This window comes from Varanus komodoensis, unplaced genomic scaffold, assembly GCF_004798865.1.
Source record: "Varanus komodoensis strain SLA01 unplaced genomic scaffold, ASM479886v1 scaffold42, whole genome shotgun sequence".
NCBI lineage: Eukaryota > Metazoa > Chordata > Lepidosauria > Squamata > Varanidae > Varanus > Varanus komodoensis.
Genome location: NW_025335972.1, coordinates 2,202,748 through 2,219,065, shown reverse-complemented (window position 1 = coordinate 2,219,065; position 16,318 = coordinate 2,202,748). Strand labels below are relative to the sequence as shown.

Sequence of the window (16,318 nt, the reverse complement as noted above, 5' to 3'; positions counted from 1 at the left end):
TCTTACCTGCTCTGCTGGTTCTCGAAAGCCAACCTGCTGGAGAGAAAGTTGGAGTTAGGTTCTGCGGCTTTTGTTGTAGCTTCCATATGGGAGAGCATTTCAAACACGCAGGCGCAAGAAATTCTTGGAAGATCTGGCGCCGACGGCGGGATTAGGTCTCATAACGCTTAAGTTTTAGGATCTCTCTCGAATAGGCAGTAAAGAACAAGTGACATATGGGATTCTAGTCTTAACCTATCTTGGGTAAGATTATACCACTTCCCTACGTGGTACACCTCCGGATCCAAGCCTTCCTGCTTACATTGGCAGTTCCTGTGTATCTTTTTAGTTCAACACATTTATCTTTGCATTGCCCAAAAATGAATTACCGTTGCGTCAACTGGCCTGAAATTGTTCACTTTGCAGTGCATTTCACGTAATACCCATTGGTCCTCAACAGGGGGCACTCCAAGATCACTATTGTTCAAGTTCAGTATCTTCTGATTCTTGCCTGCTCTGTTAAATGGCGGACTAAGAGGGATATGAGAAGAAGGGAACGGCAGAGAATGAGGCGGCTAGATGGAGTCACTGAAGCAGTCGGTGTGAGCTTGAGTGGACTCCGGGGGATAGTGGAGGACAGGAAGGCCTGGAGGAATGTTGTCCATGGGGTTGCGATGTGTCGGACGCTACTTCGCAACTAACAACAACAGCAAAGAGGAATGTGATAGGTAGAGCTACATCTGGCAGTTATTGTGCGCTCGTGAGTCTTTATTCAAGGTATTGTGTGGGGGCATTACACGATGTTCTCCTCCTCCTCCTCCTCCTTTCCCGTTTTGCAGCCACTTTTGCACTATCTTTTCTGAGAACATAATTGTTTTAGCTAGCTCACTAAAACAAGCCCATATAAATCCGCAATTGCGCTATATCTCAACGCCACCTGGTGGTTTGTAATGGAACGTATAGGAAGGGCAAGAAAGCCCAGAAAAAGCTAGGAGTAAAGGGTGCATGCTTTACTCCAGAACAGAAAATAGAAGAAGCCTCAAGGAGCAATTTTTAAATGCCTCTGCAAAGCCTAAAGCGGTGCGCTGGTAGTCCTCTCTACATGAAGCGTTTAACTTGCTGCTGTAATGAGAGGTCTCCCCTATTATCTGCAGGAAGAAGAGTGTGTTCTTGTGGAATTTTTCTTACAGTTTGTCTTTCTTGGCCTTTCTATTATGCAATCAGAAAGTAGCACTGTGGTGTAGCTGCAGTATAGTGGAATTGCAATGGACTTGAATTCTGGTTTGTTATGCATTTGCAATGTAATAGCTGAGGCCTTCTTTCCTGAGTCATTCTTTCCAACACTTTACATGGGCCGTTTTTTCTGTTTTCTTTGTTGGAGGAAGAACAGCCTTTTGCACAAGATTATGTTTCTGGAGGGTTTTCCCTGCTTTTTGCATTCCATTACACAACAAAAGCTGGTGTTCTGGTGTTGAGTAGAATTTAGACTAAAGACTACTGTGAGGAATAATGATATCAACAAAGAAAATACAGCATTATTCTCACTCTAAAAAGTTGCCGTCACAGAAGTTGCTCTGGGAGGATGACAGTATCATGTAAATGACCTGCAAACCTCTATTAGTGGATGGTCATTGAATGCCCAAGCAATGCCTTGTGCAGAGAAGTCTGCTGTGGGCAAGTGAGAGCCAGTGTGGTGTAGTGGTTAGGAGTGTGTGTCTGGGACTCAGGCATTCTGGGTTCTAGTCTCCCCTCAGCCATAGAAGCTCACTATGGTGGCTTTGGGCCAGTCACAGACTCTCAGCCCAGCCTACCTCAGGGTTGTTCCTGTGTGGTTGAGAGCAGGAGGAGATTGATGTAAGCATTTGAGCTCCTTAAAACAAGAAAAAGGTGGGAATATGAATCTAACAAATAAATACATTTTGAGAATGAAAGGAAGGGACCATCAGAAGTAGTGTTGTTCATCTATTTGAGAAAGGAGGAGGGCCAGCTTGATTCAGCCTTTGTACCCCATTCCTAAAAAGTTGTTGGACACAAGAAGTTCAGACCTTGGCGTGCTTAGCCCAATTAAGCATGACAAGGCTGAGAGACTGAAAAGGTATCTTTATTCTCGAGAATAAGTTTGATCACAACAAAATGGCAATTGACTCTGGGAGCTTGGCAGAGCCCCCTTTTATATATGGCCCCTGTATGACTTGATAGCAAGGACAGTTGCTTATTGGGTTGAAATTCCCACCAGGATTCCTGATTGGCACATTTGAATCCATGTGATCTCTGTACACACCTGAGAAACTGGCCTACCTTAAGGCTGAGGTGGAGGCTTTTGGGCAGGAGATTGCTCATTCTCCAGCCACTGGTGGTTCTTTGTTATTGTTTTCTGCTTAGGACATGACTAGCTGGCGTCTGTCTACCTGATGCCAGCCAGCCAGGTATGTCCTACAAAGTCATTGGTTCTATCATCCAAATTTGACAGGGGCTGCTTTTGCACAAAGCCTTGGGATGGGGTGGGCTGTACTTGCCTGTGCTTCCTCATCCACTGAGGAAACGTGATCTCAGGGAGATGGAAGTTCCATAGGGGCAGCTTCCCACATAACTTTGTTGCAGTAATGAAAATAGAATTAAAGTCTGCCCTTGCCAGATGTCATTCTGCAAAGATCTTAAAGGAAATGGATGTGCAGACATTTCTCTAAATTAATTTCATTCCTTGTAAGGGAAATAAAGGCAAGTTATAAATGCAGTATAATATATTAACAACACTAACTTCTGCAAAATAGCTGTTGGGGGTGTTCTCATTCCTTAGGCTTAGAGCAGCCCTTATTTCAAGTCATTTGTAGTCTGAATATAAGACTTGCATTGGCCAAAGTCTTGGCTTGCATATTGTAGTCACTGGAATTTCTACTCCACATTTCAGGGCAAACACTCTGAAGGAATCTTACAATTCATTTAAAACAATGTAAACTACACACAAATGCAGCAGAAATTCCACAATCAGGCAAGTATATGCCTAAGGCTGTTGTCTTGCCTTGTGAGTTTTTGGAACAGAAGCAAAATTCATCCATCACTTTGGACTCTATGCAGTGAACAACACATTACTGTCAATATTATATCCAAATATTAAAATACAGTGGCAGCACAGTCAATAGTAAAAATAAGCTTTCAACTGCACAACAGAAAATATTAATGGTGCAGGAAGGGGCAGCAGGTCCACTCTCCCTAATTTTTTTAGGTTCCATTCCTCCTTTGCATTGGGCTGTCAACCAGTCAGGGGAACAAAACAACCTGACCCATCCCCATGGCTTTAACAGAAGTTTTACCTGCAGAAATCACCAGGTGGCATTTATCACAGTGACCATCTAGTTCACACAATCAAAACCACCCATGGTTCCTATTAATTTGCTCACTTTCTTTTTTTTTCACTTAACAACCCAGGAACATCCTATTTCTAGGTTATTTTGTGGTGTGTGAACCTGTAAAGGTGGGTTGTTCCTTGGTTCAGGCATTATGAAATGAGCCAGGGTTGCTTCCACAGGCAGCATTTCACCCACTTGTACCAATTCTTGGGTTGTTTAATGCAGGAACTGAATGTTAAGTGCAGAATGGGTCATAACAGTGATTAGCAGGAGATAGTGCTTATCCCCATGCTGTGAAAATTCTTACCTGCTTATTTTTGCAGGCCAGGTTCCTGTCAAAAGCACAGGAGATACTGCTGGTAAACATTTGACAACCTTACACCTAAATGTATGGGGGCAGGTATAAGAAAATCCTTGCCTGTCCATCTACCAGTTCACCTAGGCTCTCTAGGCAACTTTGCTGACTAATTTGACCACCTTCATCTTGCATATTCCAGGCCAAGGTTGTGTTGCTGAGCAACCTGTAAAATGTAGGCCCAAGCCAGCCTGTGCTGGAGGAGAAGTGAAAATAGAATAGACAGAGCTGGCCTAGTTGGAAGGGTGGGAGAGTTTTCCCCAATTGCAGTAAAGAGGAAATGAAAAGCTGAATAGCTTGGGAATGACTCTCAGTCTAGACAGACGGCTTGGCAGGGTCACCTGTGACTCAAAAGTGTCTGGATAACTAAGGAATGGCAAAGAATACTAATGGGGAATGGGAAAGGGGTAGCAGTGCCACTCAGAATGAGTGAGACAGCAAGGATCCTGAAAGAAAAGGATCCCTACAGAAAATAAAACTTCCTGGCAGCCTTTACACAAACCTCTACCCTCAGTTCAGAGCAGCTGGGCTCAGCAACAAGTTAACTGTTTCTGTGAAAGACCTCCTTCACCTCACCTATGGTGAGGTGCACCAGACTGTCCAGCAATAAGAGTTCAGCTTGGAACAAGTGAGCTGAAGGTGGCCAGAGAAGTGGGCAAAATCACCTCTGTGGCAGAGGGGGAAGGGACTGAAAAACTCAGGCAAGGAATCCCAAGAAAAAGACATTTTGGTGCAGGGTTGCCCAGTGTTTACCAATCTCTGCTCCTGTGCCCTTGATATGAAAAGATAAGCAGGTTATACTACTCATTTTTAAAGTATTGCTATTTCCTACCTTGTATTGTTGAGGTTTGCACTAATAAGTTCTGTGTTTAAGCCTCACAAGGCCTGGCTCAAATTATGCATCTCTCCCCGTTTCCCTCATTAACTCCCCCTCCACAAAACAATGCATCTCTTGCTGGTAGCACCAAGCCCTATCTTAACTGCATGTTTCACAGTTTTCTACATTTTCTTACTTGGCTGCTATTTTTTGATCCACCATGCACAGTCATAACAAATGTCTTCCTTTGGGCATTTCAGAGCACACATAATAATGTACTGCGATTGTCTTGTTAAAGAACAGGATACTTTCCAGGGGTTTGGAACAACAGAGAAAAGTGAGCCCCAGTGGCCTTGGGATTAATGATATGCCTTGTGTCACAGCAGGCAAGAGTCAGGACAGAATGAGGGAAAGTTCTGCCTTAATATGGCTGCTAAAAGCCTGACACTGTAAGAGCAGCTTTAGACTTAAGATGGGATTCCTGATCTGATCAGGAATCCATGCTGCAACTCTTGTTCCCTGTGTATCCCTTGCAGATGCTATTGTTTGCCTATCCTGAAGGTTCTTTGTCTTTTGGTGTCATAACCACATTCAATCCTATTATTTTACCATCTTGTACCTCTAGTGATCACCCCCAGTGGACCTGCTCATTCTGGTTTTTGTCACAAGAGAGGGCTGGTTGACCAGTATTTCATTCCTTCTGCCTTCCGTTATCTATTTCCTATGAATTAACTGACCATCTTATTATCTTGACAGGAAGCATCCTTTCTTTTTAAAATCCCATTTTTAATCACATTTAACTGGAAGTTAAGATAAATTGTCACAACTGTTCTGTGCAGGAACAGATTTGATTTGCAGTGAACGTTTGCAGAGTTGTTTAGCAGGTTGTGCCACTAAGCACAAAGATATCATACTAGCTGGAGTGTCAGGATATCACATTTAGGAGGATTTGTGATTGTACTCCAAGGCCAAATTCATCCTAAGGCAACACAAACACACTACCATGGGCTAAAACTGCATGAGTTAGCTGTGTTGAGTTTTACTAAGTTTTCCAACAGCAGTAATACATTCTGGCAAAATTCCTCATGTCACTCCTACTGTGTTCAATTTTACAACAATTTTGCGGGACTTCGATTCAGTAAATATGCAGTACTTTCACACAGCCATTGTAGTCGCTGTGGAGCCATCTTTTCAAGGACATAGAAAGATCTGGACCTACAAGTAAAGCTGAGACACGTTTTCTTGCTGCTGTATTGCACCAGCTTAAATCCCCACACCCACCACCCCTTGATTTTTCCAGACATTTTGCAACAATAAATACTTCCTGGTTAAGCTGTGAATGTCCGTGATTCTTCTGCTGTTCCCACATCATTACAGGCTAAAAGCCATGGCTGTCGTGGGCTGAAGTAGAAGGGTGAATTGGCCCTATATGCATTCCTTTCAACAGAATCTAAACAGGCTCAATGTTACAGTTCTTAAGCGTTACGCATGTTGACTCAGAAATCTCAAAGGGTTCAAGGTGATATAAATCTATATAAGGCTGCTTAATATTTTTAATTTATTACTCATACCCTCCATACAGCATGTTATCAAATCCTTCAGGGAAGTTTACAAAACAGGCACTCAGTAACATTGAGAAAAGTACAAGAATATTAAAAGGACAGCAATCACAAAATTTCCCACCCAAAGTCACAGTGTATTCTGAAGTGGGTAGGAATTACATTGCATATGCTCTCTGAAATAAATCAGCCTTCGCTAATTTCCTGAGCACCATAACTGCGAGGCCCTTGCAACCTTCAAGTAAAATGCATTAGCTAGGACCCACCATCAAAAAGGCTCTGTGCCTTTGCCAGACAAATGGCCCTGCTGGCTGGGAATCATGAAAGTTGCAGTCTAACTCATTTGGAGGGCAACAGGTTGTGGAAGCCTGCTGTGAAGTCACTTGATGATTGGTATAATCCTCCCTAGAAAAAAGGACAGTATTATTACATGCGTTCAAATGTGTGGCAGGTCCAGTGGGTTCAGGACTGAAAACTGGCAGCTGTTCGGCAGTCATGCATTTGTGATGGGGAGGAACATGTGCAGGAAGAGGATGCTAGCTCTGGCCCAAGAAACTGTGTGTGGCCCATCGGGGCAAAAGGGTTGCGCACGTCTGCCCTATTGGCACCACAGACCACCTGATCCAAGTGGGTGGATGAGCTGCCCCTCCCTGCCATGACCATTAGCCAGGTGCTGGTGCACTCAGACCATCAAGGTAATAGCTCCCTCTGCATCTTCGCTTGGCTTCGGCTCCCCACAATATATGATTGTCCATCTCCAGCCCCATAGTGGGTACAGTGTGAAGCAAGTTATTGCAGTGAGATGGGCAGTCAGTGTTTCTACTTTTTCGCCTTCTGCTTTATCCCACCCTGCAGCTGCACATACGGGTTGCTAATCATACAGGAGTGGTACTATGTAGGTGTAGCGAAAGGCGGAAGGGTGGGTCTACATAAGGATCAGAACTGGGAGAACCCTCCAGAAAGGGTTTCTGCTTATGCTCCTAAGCACTGGAGGGCAGCCTTGATTTTGCACTTGCAGACAGACCAGTTTTTGCATGAGTTGGAACAGCCCTTAGTTGGATAAATGAAAGACATCAGAGCCTAGCTGCTCAGAGGGCCTCTGGCTATGGGAGAGCGTGCAAATGTGATAAATAAATGCATATAAAAATAAAATCACATAACCCTGAGAGGTAGCCATATTATACCTGCCCTGTCTGAGAGAAGCCAAGCTCACTGGCTCTTCTGCCAGGTCCCTCCTGTAGCCTCTTAAGAGAGGGGTTTGCCCACAACATTTCCCTGAGAACAAACATGCGGCATTCTCCCTCCCTTGAAATTCCCTTGGCTTCAAAAAGTTTGGGGTGCAAAGTTATGTGCTGATTAGGGAAGTGTGCCTTTAGGGGCTGAAGATGCTCCTGCAGGCTTCAACTGCATGAACATCTGTCAATTAATTATAATTTATTAATGTATTTTCAAAGCCAAGAAGAACAACCTAGAGGTTTAGCACCTCTGGGGCCTCTTTAATAAGCACGCCAGTTTTCAGATGACTAGATTTCACTGTCTTGGAGCTATGGGACAGACAGGCATCCTTTTATTATTATAGGTCTGTGCACATTACATGAGAGTTTTGGCTATAGGGTGACTCCTGAGTTAAAAAAGAAATAATGTTGTTTTGGAAGACAGCAAGATCAGGGGAGAGAGATCCACATCCATCCATCCTTCTCGTCACCTGTGCCCTGTGCTCTCTGCCTTTCTTTACTTTAGGCTGCGCTTGCTTGTTAGTGGCTTGGTCTGTTCCGTGCTTGATGGAGAAATTCCATTCTTCTTCTATAGCCTTAGTTCCCAAGCCAATATGGGAAGCGGGCCAAGCCAAGAAGTCCAGAATGACCCATGCTGAGCCTAACGTGGCTCCTTGTGCCTTGAATTTATTTGGATAAAACTACAAAACAACAAAAATATTAAAGCATCCTTTCTTTGTAATGGGAACCAGCCGCCTGAGCTGAAGGGAAGGAAAGTATGTCTCTATCAAATGAAAGGGGCCAGGTTGAATGAAAAACCGGAACAAGGAGGGAACTGGCACAGAAGCCTTCTGGAATAATAGTAGTAGTAGTAGTAGTAGTAGTAGTAGTAGTAGTAGTAGTAATAATAATAATAATAATAATAATAATAATAATAATAATAATAATAATACACTTGTGTGTATTACTCATCAGCTTCTCCATTTTCTTCCTTCCAGAGTTACATCACTACATCTAAGACTCCTCCAAGGACCAAGAGTTCTTGACTGGGTAGCCTTGTGCTCAGCCAGCAGGGTTGCACTTCAAAAAACACGCGCAGAAACCGGTACAGACGGTCATACCAGTGGACAGAGTCCTATTGAAAGTGGGTCCTGCAACAAAATGTTGCTGCATATTCCCTGCCTCCCCCTTTCTGAGAGAAGTACTGCTGTTTATGGCTTCAGCAAGCCTGGAATAGGAACTTTCTATTGCTATTCCTGTCTTCCAGGGTGGAAAGCCATTTTCAGGAGTGTGGAAGTAATACCGTACATTTTCCCCCAAACCTAATTATTTCATGGTTATATATTCTCCAACCTACAGTCCTCCAGATGTGTAGGACTACAACTTCCTCTTCATTAGTGATTCTGGGAATTGCAATTGAACACTGGCATTTGGGGAAGCTGGCTATAAGCAATCAAAGGCTTGAACTGACTGATCTCTTCCTATGTTCTCCATTTTCCTTTCTTCTTTCTTTTTCATTTGGTTGGTACACAAACATTCTTCATGGCAAACTCTCCCAAACCATGAACTTGACTATTCAGTTCACACACTCTGCCTGACCTCTGGCTTCTTGAGACCCACCCCTGCCCTCACGTAGCTGTCAACCTTCTGTAACTGCAGAGGGTTCCTTCCTGCAGGTTTGCACATTTCTCTTTTCAGTGTAATTTTATTTTGATTTGCAAACTTGAGTACTATATACCTGAGACTCCTTGACATACCCCAAGTATGCAGAGGCCACTGAAGCTTTTGTGGCTTTGTTTTGCTGCGAAAAAGAAAGGCACACAACCATGTGAGTCCACAACTGGGATTATATTATTGAATTGTCAAATTCTTAATAAACTTTTGGTTAGGAAGATACCTGGTTAACCGCTATGAATGGTAAATTTAATAATAAGGATTGGTACTAAAATCACATGCCTGGCTCAGAATAAATGAGCAACAATCCTATGTACCCTTATGAGTAAACCCCAGTAAACTTAATAGAACTTACTTCTTTATTAATATGCATTGAGATGGATAGGTAGTATAAGCTAACAAACTTAAATGTCTGCTGAAAGGCAATTCAAATTCTTCACTAAGAAAAGCTGGATTTTAAACTTAAATTTACACAAACTAAATTACAATATTTGTCTTACTATTTATAAATTATATATGTTTTTACTAATACACTGAATTGATTGTTTTCTGGTCATGGGTAGCAGGGGGATCTGTACAAGGTGCTGAAGCTCTGCCCTCAACCTCTGGGAATCTTAATAAGCCCTTCTCCTGAGACTTCAGTGGATATGGCTTCACACACACATAAGGACTAGAAGCTTGCTCTTCAGGAAAAAAAAGCTGAGATTCAAATGAACCTGAATTTTGTGCTTCCTTATCTGTTTTCCTGTGAAACTGCAGCATAAACTTTTAGTCCTGGTTATGACTTTTCAATCTTTGCCTTTTGGAGGCTGCACTAAATGACACACACCAGCACAAACTGCAGACATGTTTCCAAGTTCTCTCTTTAATTATAGGGGTAGGGGTGAACGATTGCTTCTTTAATAGGCATATATCCTTGATGCAATTTCATACTTTAATAGCTTATGCCTCTGATGCAGCTATAGCTGCAGAAGCAGTAAGTTCCATTATCATAACTCAAGCTCCATCCCAATCCTGGCAGTAAATCCAGGCTGTGTTGCTGATGTTAGGAGTCCTTTGGCCATTACATCAGGGGCCTCTTCCAAAGGTTGGCACCTTCACTCTCCCCAAACCCAAGCCTTGTCCTTCAGCAAATTCACTGGGGGGAGGATGAGAAAGGAAGAACAGCTCTTTCAGCGTGCTGATTCATCGGACTAAAATGTCTTAAGTTATCAAAAGTATTGGCAGCCGGGGCTGGAGAGAGATCATGAGAATGTTGTAGGCACAGTCGTATGCATATTTCCACAAACAGTCCTGCAGCAGTCAGCATTCTCCAGCCAGCCATGCCGAAATATGCACAGGATTGCACCCTCAAGGGATCCCTGACCAGGATTGCTCTTTGACCTTGATTGTAAGCTTTCCACTGTGGGTCATGATTATGGAACTGCTGTGTGTTTTAATGCTTTCCCATTAATAATAGTGGTGATGGTGAGGATTATATACTGCCCTATGTGAAAAACACAATCAGAAGGCATAGGTTTCCTGATTAAACTCACACTCCCAGCTGCTATTTCCACACAGGGCAAAATTCAGCCTGAGGGCCAGACTTGTGTTTCCCATTCAGGCATAAAATGGGAACAAGGGAAGACTCCTGCTTTGACATATAGTGTAGTGTGCAGAGGATGGAAGCTGAAGCTGCCCCCACCCACTGTGCTCCCTCCATGTTTCATTGCTCCAGCTCAGGCACTGTCTTCTCATCCCAGCTCTGATGCTAGAAGCAAGCCCAGAGTGACAGATCCCATGGGGGTATAGAAGGGGAGGATTTGGTCTTAGTGCTGTGCTCACAACTCCTCTCCTCCATTTCCATGGACTCAGAGGGAAGAGAAGGGCCCTGAAAGCAGTGTTGGCCCCAGGTTTTGGAGGGTCCTTGGGCAAGACGCCCTTCCCACTACTCTTGCTCCGCCTCCTCTTTCTGCTCACTGTCACAGCTTGCTTGCTGGACAGGCAGAGGGCAGGGGTCCATTGCCTGGGTCAGAGCAAGAGCAGGTGAGCAACAAGGTGCAGGGATTCAGTGGAGCAAGGCCAGGAGGGTTCCGGTCAGGCAGAGAACCCAGGAGCAAGGAGGCTGCCTCCTCAGCACCACTGCTGTCTGGACCAGAGAGACAGGCAGGTGAACAAGCTGGTGGAGAGGATGAAGCAGAGGAGCAACAGCAAGGCTGTTGTGTGAGTGCCTGACCGTGCCAACTCTTGTTTTTGGCCTTGTCCGTGAGACATACGATTCTTGTAAGGTTTCCAGTACAGGCTTTGGAGAAGTGCCTGGATCCTATTTGGCCCTGATGCTAATAAACAGCAAATGGACAAAACTGCAAAGGCTGGGCCAGGCATCCATGGTGAGAGTAGAGGTGATCTAGCCTGGATGTAGAACTGCTTCTGTGTGACCCTAGTGAAACTCACTTTTTTGAACCTGAAAAAGCTACTCACCCCAGCCTTGGATAGAGCTTTTTCTGGACAGTGCCAGTTCAGGTTGCAAGTACAAGGTTGCATGTTTGAATGCTACAGTCCTAAACCTCAGAAGGTTTTTCCCTTTCTGGTCTCCACCCAGATCAACCCTGTATGGAAATGCGTGCACCCTCACTTCATCCCAATAGTGGCAAAATAAAAAGGGCATGTTTCTTAAGGGAAGGGCAAAGAAATCATGTTAAGGTGAAAGAGAAGGAAGCTCAATGCCAAATGCAAAGAAAACAAGCACAATGTTTAGCTTGTCTGGAGGATCTGTCCCTGTGGAGAATGTGCCAAAGCCACAGTGATGCACACAATCATTGTGTCTGACTTGAAGGCAGTGGGAAATGGCCTGGGAGCCAGTAATGAGAATCTGGAAACACTGACAATGTATGTCCCCACCCCATTCCTTCACAGCAAACCTGTCCCACACTCTGCTGTCCATTTGAGAGAGATTTAACAGAGGGCATTGAGTGCAACTCCCAGAATTGTGCATGGCTGAACACAATTTAAGGGTCGCACTGGAGTGAGTGGTTCTCAGACTGGGAGAACGGAGCAGAGGGGACACAGAATCCTTGGAGGGGGTGGGGCACTGTGTTTCAGGGTCAAAGCAAGTAGAACCTGCAGTAACTAGAAGTCAAAGCCAGAGCCTTCCCAGCACTGCTGAGCAGTGCAGCCACCGGCCTCCCCCACCTTTCAGATGCTTTGGACTTCCAACAACCTCAGTCAATATGGCCATTGGGCAGGAATCCTGGGAGTTGTAGTCCAAACATTTGAAGGGCCCCAGATTGGAGAAGTCTGCACTCTATGACCAGGGAACCTGCTGGGAATGTATAGGAGCTTTGGTCCAGAGCAGTTCCTCCTCCTCACAGCACCACTTACCCCTGGTGAACTTGCTTTAGGAGGGAATCTAAGATGGGCTTGATTTATTGACCTTCTTCTAACATGTCAGGGCAATATGTTTGTTTTTGCTCCAATTCTGTCTTCACAACAACCCTGGGAGGTAAGCAAGCTTGAGCTGAGAGGAAATGGATGGTTATCCTTTCAGTGTTGTGACTGTGTGGAAACTTGTGTCTCTGTCCAGTGCTCTAACCACTATACCACAGAATGACCTGACGTGCACAATCACCATGGATTAATTCACCCACAGGCACTGTTGTGTTGTGCCATTAGAAAAACCTCAGATAACCATGGGTTATGTGCAGGCTGTCTAACCCTCAAAGAACTCCTACTACTTGGGTTCACACAACATACAAACGACAGCAAGCCAGGCACCTGGCAGAACACAAGAGCCACATGGCCATGTTAAGCCACAGTGGGCCAGCATGTCATGTGAACCAGGTTAGAATCACAGAATAAGGCAACTGGTCCTACTAGAGGCGGGCATTCCTAGCACTATCAGTTTGAAGGCGCCATGCAACTATTCTGTCTTTTCTTCCTTAATGGGTTTTCCTTAATGAAGCCAGGCTGGACGTGTTGCCCCAGAACTTTTCACCTGTCAGGGAAGTGACCCAGATGCTGCTGCTTCACTGTAGCTCCCCCAAAGTGAGCCTCAGGGCAGCTTTGCCAAACTGTAGCAACAACCTCTGCAGCCTTCCCCATAAGTACAACTCATAGGACACAGACTGCAGAAGCACCCTAGGCCAAACTGTGCATTCAGTTGCTGCCACAGTAGTGGCCACCCAGCCCTGAGCACAAAAATGAGCACCTAAGTTCCTCTTGGGGAACACCTCTTCCTCATGGCATCACTTCTTCTGTGTTCCCTGCCCCTCAACCTCTTTCTCTTTTTAGCATCTTTCCAGGCAGATGCACAGATGGGAAGGTACAGAGGAGAAAATGAGATGATGTCTGACAGCGAGCAGTCCGCACAGCAAACCCAAATGCACAACACCAACTGGAAACTGCTCACCAGTGTCTGGGTGACAGCCTGGCAGCATTCAGCGTGGAGACAGTGAGGGCAATGCAGATGGCTCCAGAAGCCTGGGCAGGAATGTTATCTGGAGACTGGGCTCCTTAAACATCAGCTCTCCCCCAAGGCAGCTTTCCCCAGCTGAAGCAGCATTTAGGTTTGGATATGTCTGCAGCTGGGAGGAGGCCCAGCCGAATGGGCTGCCCCAGCCTGCTGTCCCTCACCCTTGGTTGGAGTGCAGCACTAGTTGGGGGCAGGGGTGAGCTGGTGCCTGCTGCACACCCCTCCCCAAGGGGCCCCATGTGTCTCCTCCTCCTCCTCATGACTTAGGGAGGACAAGGCATTCAGGGCGAGTGGAGGGTGCCAACCCTTCTGCTTGCCTCCCTCTCAAGGAAGGCAGGCCAAGTGGCTTGGCAGTACCCAACATTTAGTGCTTGGCCTGGCTTCCTCTCTGGGAGAGAGGGAGGGAAGGAGGGAGGCTGAGCAGCTGATTTCTGCCTTTGACCACTGCTGGAGGAGAAGAGGCTGAGCTCTCCCACTGCACACACCCCCCCTCCAGGCTCCAGAAAGGTTTGAATAGACAGCACATGGTGGACTCCTGGCAGCTTCCCCCTGCATTCCTGCTGATGCCAGGGATGGAGCAGGAAGAAGATCCGGCCAGCCAAGGTGCTTTGGGGGACACCCCCTTCTAATCAGCATTCCCAGGGTATTTTTGTACTGAAAGAAGGAGTCTGCAATCTTCCAAAAAGTGCTTTAAAGCTGAAACGGATTGCAGTGGGCCTGGAGAAAGGGTGCCTTGCCAGCTGCACCCCTGCCCCCCCCCCCCGTGTCACTGTAACAATTTAAGGGTGGCCTTCAGTGGACGTTGCAGCTAACTGCTTGACTAGAGCAGCATGCTTTTCTGCTGCTTTTGCCAGGCAGGCCTGTACAGTTTGGACTGCCCCTGCACTTCTGTCATTCAGGATTGGATAGCACAGCAAGCCCAGGTATGGCTACAAAACTCCTCCACAAGCCATAATTTGTTCTGGTGGCTCTGTAGCCAGCCCACAGAAGTGTGCTCGGTTTGGACAACACACTAAGCCCTGGTGGCTTTGCAGCTACAGTGGTTTAGCATGTTGTGTGAACCCTTGTCAGTTACTGAAGAAAAGGAAGCTGTCTGGGGCTATTCACAAGAAGCATAGTTTTGCTAGAAAAACAACTCTCACCAGACAGTCCCAAGCTGTGGCAGAAAAATATTTTATCTGGCTGTGCTTCTGGGGGGATTTATTTTTGGTTGCTAAAGAGAGGTTTCAGGAATACTTTGCTCTCATTTTGCTCTGAACTAGTTAGTTTTGGGGCCCTATAGTGTATGCTCACTGTAGCTATCCTGAGGTAAAATCCAAGTGGATTACCTTTGAGAATGAGGCCTTTCAAACTTCCTACTAAACTCCAAGGAACTTCCTAATGAATTCCTTGCTATCAACTGCTGAAGAACCACTGAAACTCTGCCATAGGATCCCCTCCAATCTTCAGAGGTTCCTCTGACAAAATCTAGCTGATGCCCTCACACTGTGTGGGTCAGCACTCCCTGGCAAGTCCTGTACCAGGTTTCCTCATAGACACCTCTCAAGCCTTAAGAATGTCCTGGAAAGGAACATATTTAACACTGAGCTCGAAATTGGGATATACAAAAATTTCATTTATATTGATGTTGGAACAGAATTTACCTTGCTTGCACGCAGGAAGACAAGCACATTTTTCAGGAAATGTTTGCATATTCCTGAGCTTGTGTTCACCTTGGAAATATGCAACCAGTAGAAACATGCATAGGTTTTCAAAATGAACAGTTTGGGGAACTTGTCCATTTTCATGATTTAGTCAGTAAGGAGAAAGTGTGCATGCAACTGCAGAGTTTAAAAACCCAGTTTGCACAGTATTTCGTTCAAGCAAGCAAGCAAGCAAGCAAGCAAGCAAGCAAGCACGCAAGCATGCAAACTCACAACCAGGAATGGAAAAAAGCAAACTGAGTTTCAAGGTGAACATTAGAGCATTTTGAGGAGATCTAGCTTCACAGCCTCATCTATCCATAGTCTGCACAAGGAAAGTAGTGATGAGTTAATGGTCTTATTTCAGGCAACTGGGTTCACAAAATACAATAAGCCAAGGGAAGCTTATAAGCCAGGGATGGCTTATGTTATCTCAACCTAGCAGTATTGTTAACTCTGGCTGAATTGAGACAACACAACGAGCCAACCCTGGCTTATGAATCACCATGGCTTACTGTAATATGTGAACACACTAGACACAGCAACAATTCTGTCCGTGTAAATGATGGTGTATATAAAACAAGCAGAGAGCGGGCTCATCTGAGAACTTTTATAAACATCCGAAGTCCCTAGGACCATATAGGGCACCCACTGGATCCTCTGTTCTCCCTCTGGCCAGTAAAAATCCATGGCACTCCATGAGACAAATGCTTATCCCTGTAGTCACAGGCCTGGCTCTGTACAGGCTGGGGCAGCTGCTAGGCCCCCGGGGTGTCAAGTCTCCTTCCACAGAAGTAGCTTGGGGTTTCTGCACAGTAGCTGGCTGTGTGCAGGCACAGAAGCGCCATTCATTGGTGTGAGGCCTCGGAGCCTGGCCAGGTGCTAAGAGACAAGCTCCCTGTATTAGGTGGGCCGGTTCCCCAGCTGACGATAATTGCCAGGCCCTTGCGTGGTGCTGCCAGAACTTCTGCTCCCTTTGCTCCAGTCAGAGTTGTGCTTCCCCTCCCCCCTCCCCCCCTTCTTCCTCCCCATCGTCAGAGTTGTGGGGATGAAGAATATAAAACCTCTCGCTCTACGGGAGTATGTGTCGAGTGGGGATCCCAGCACACAGCCAAGCAGCAGCCCCGCCGTCAGGGAGGCAGCGCAGGGATGAAGCGCCTTCTTCTCGCCCTTTTGCTCCTGGCCCTGTGGGTGCCTCCTGGCCTGGCTGGCCGGAGCAAAAACGAAAGCCCCGTCAAGGA

General features: G+C 45.8%; 1 protein-coding gene across 1 annotated transcript in view; it reads left to right on the top strand.

The window, feature by feature from the left end:
• The first annotated feature begins 623 nt into the window (after window positions 1-623).
• Window positions 624-16,318, top strand: part of LOC123030076 (extracellular matrix protein 2-like) — a 31,453-nt gene continuing 15,758 nt past the window's right edge. Inside the window, exons 1-2 of the mRNA XM_044443668.1 lie at window positions 624-756; window positions 8,270-8,415. The gene's annotated coding sequence lies outside the window, so the exon portion shown is untranslated. The remainder of the gene's footprint in view (window positions 757-8,269; window positions 8,416-16,318) is intronic.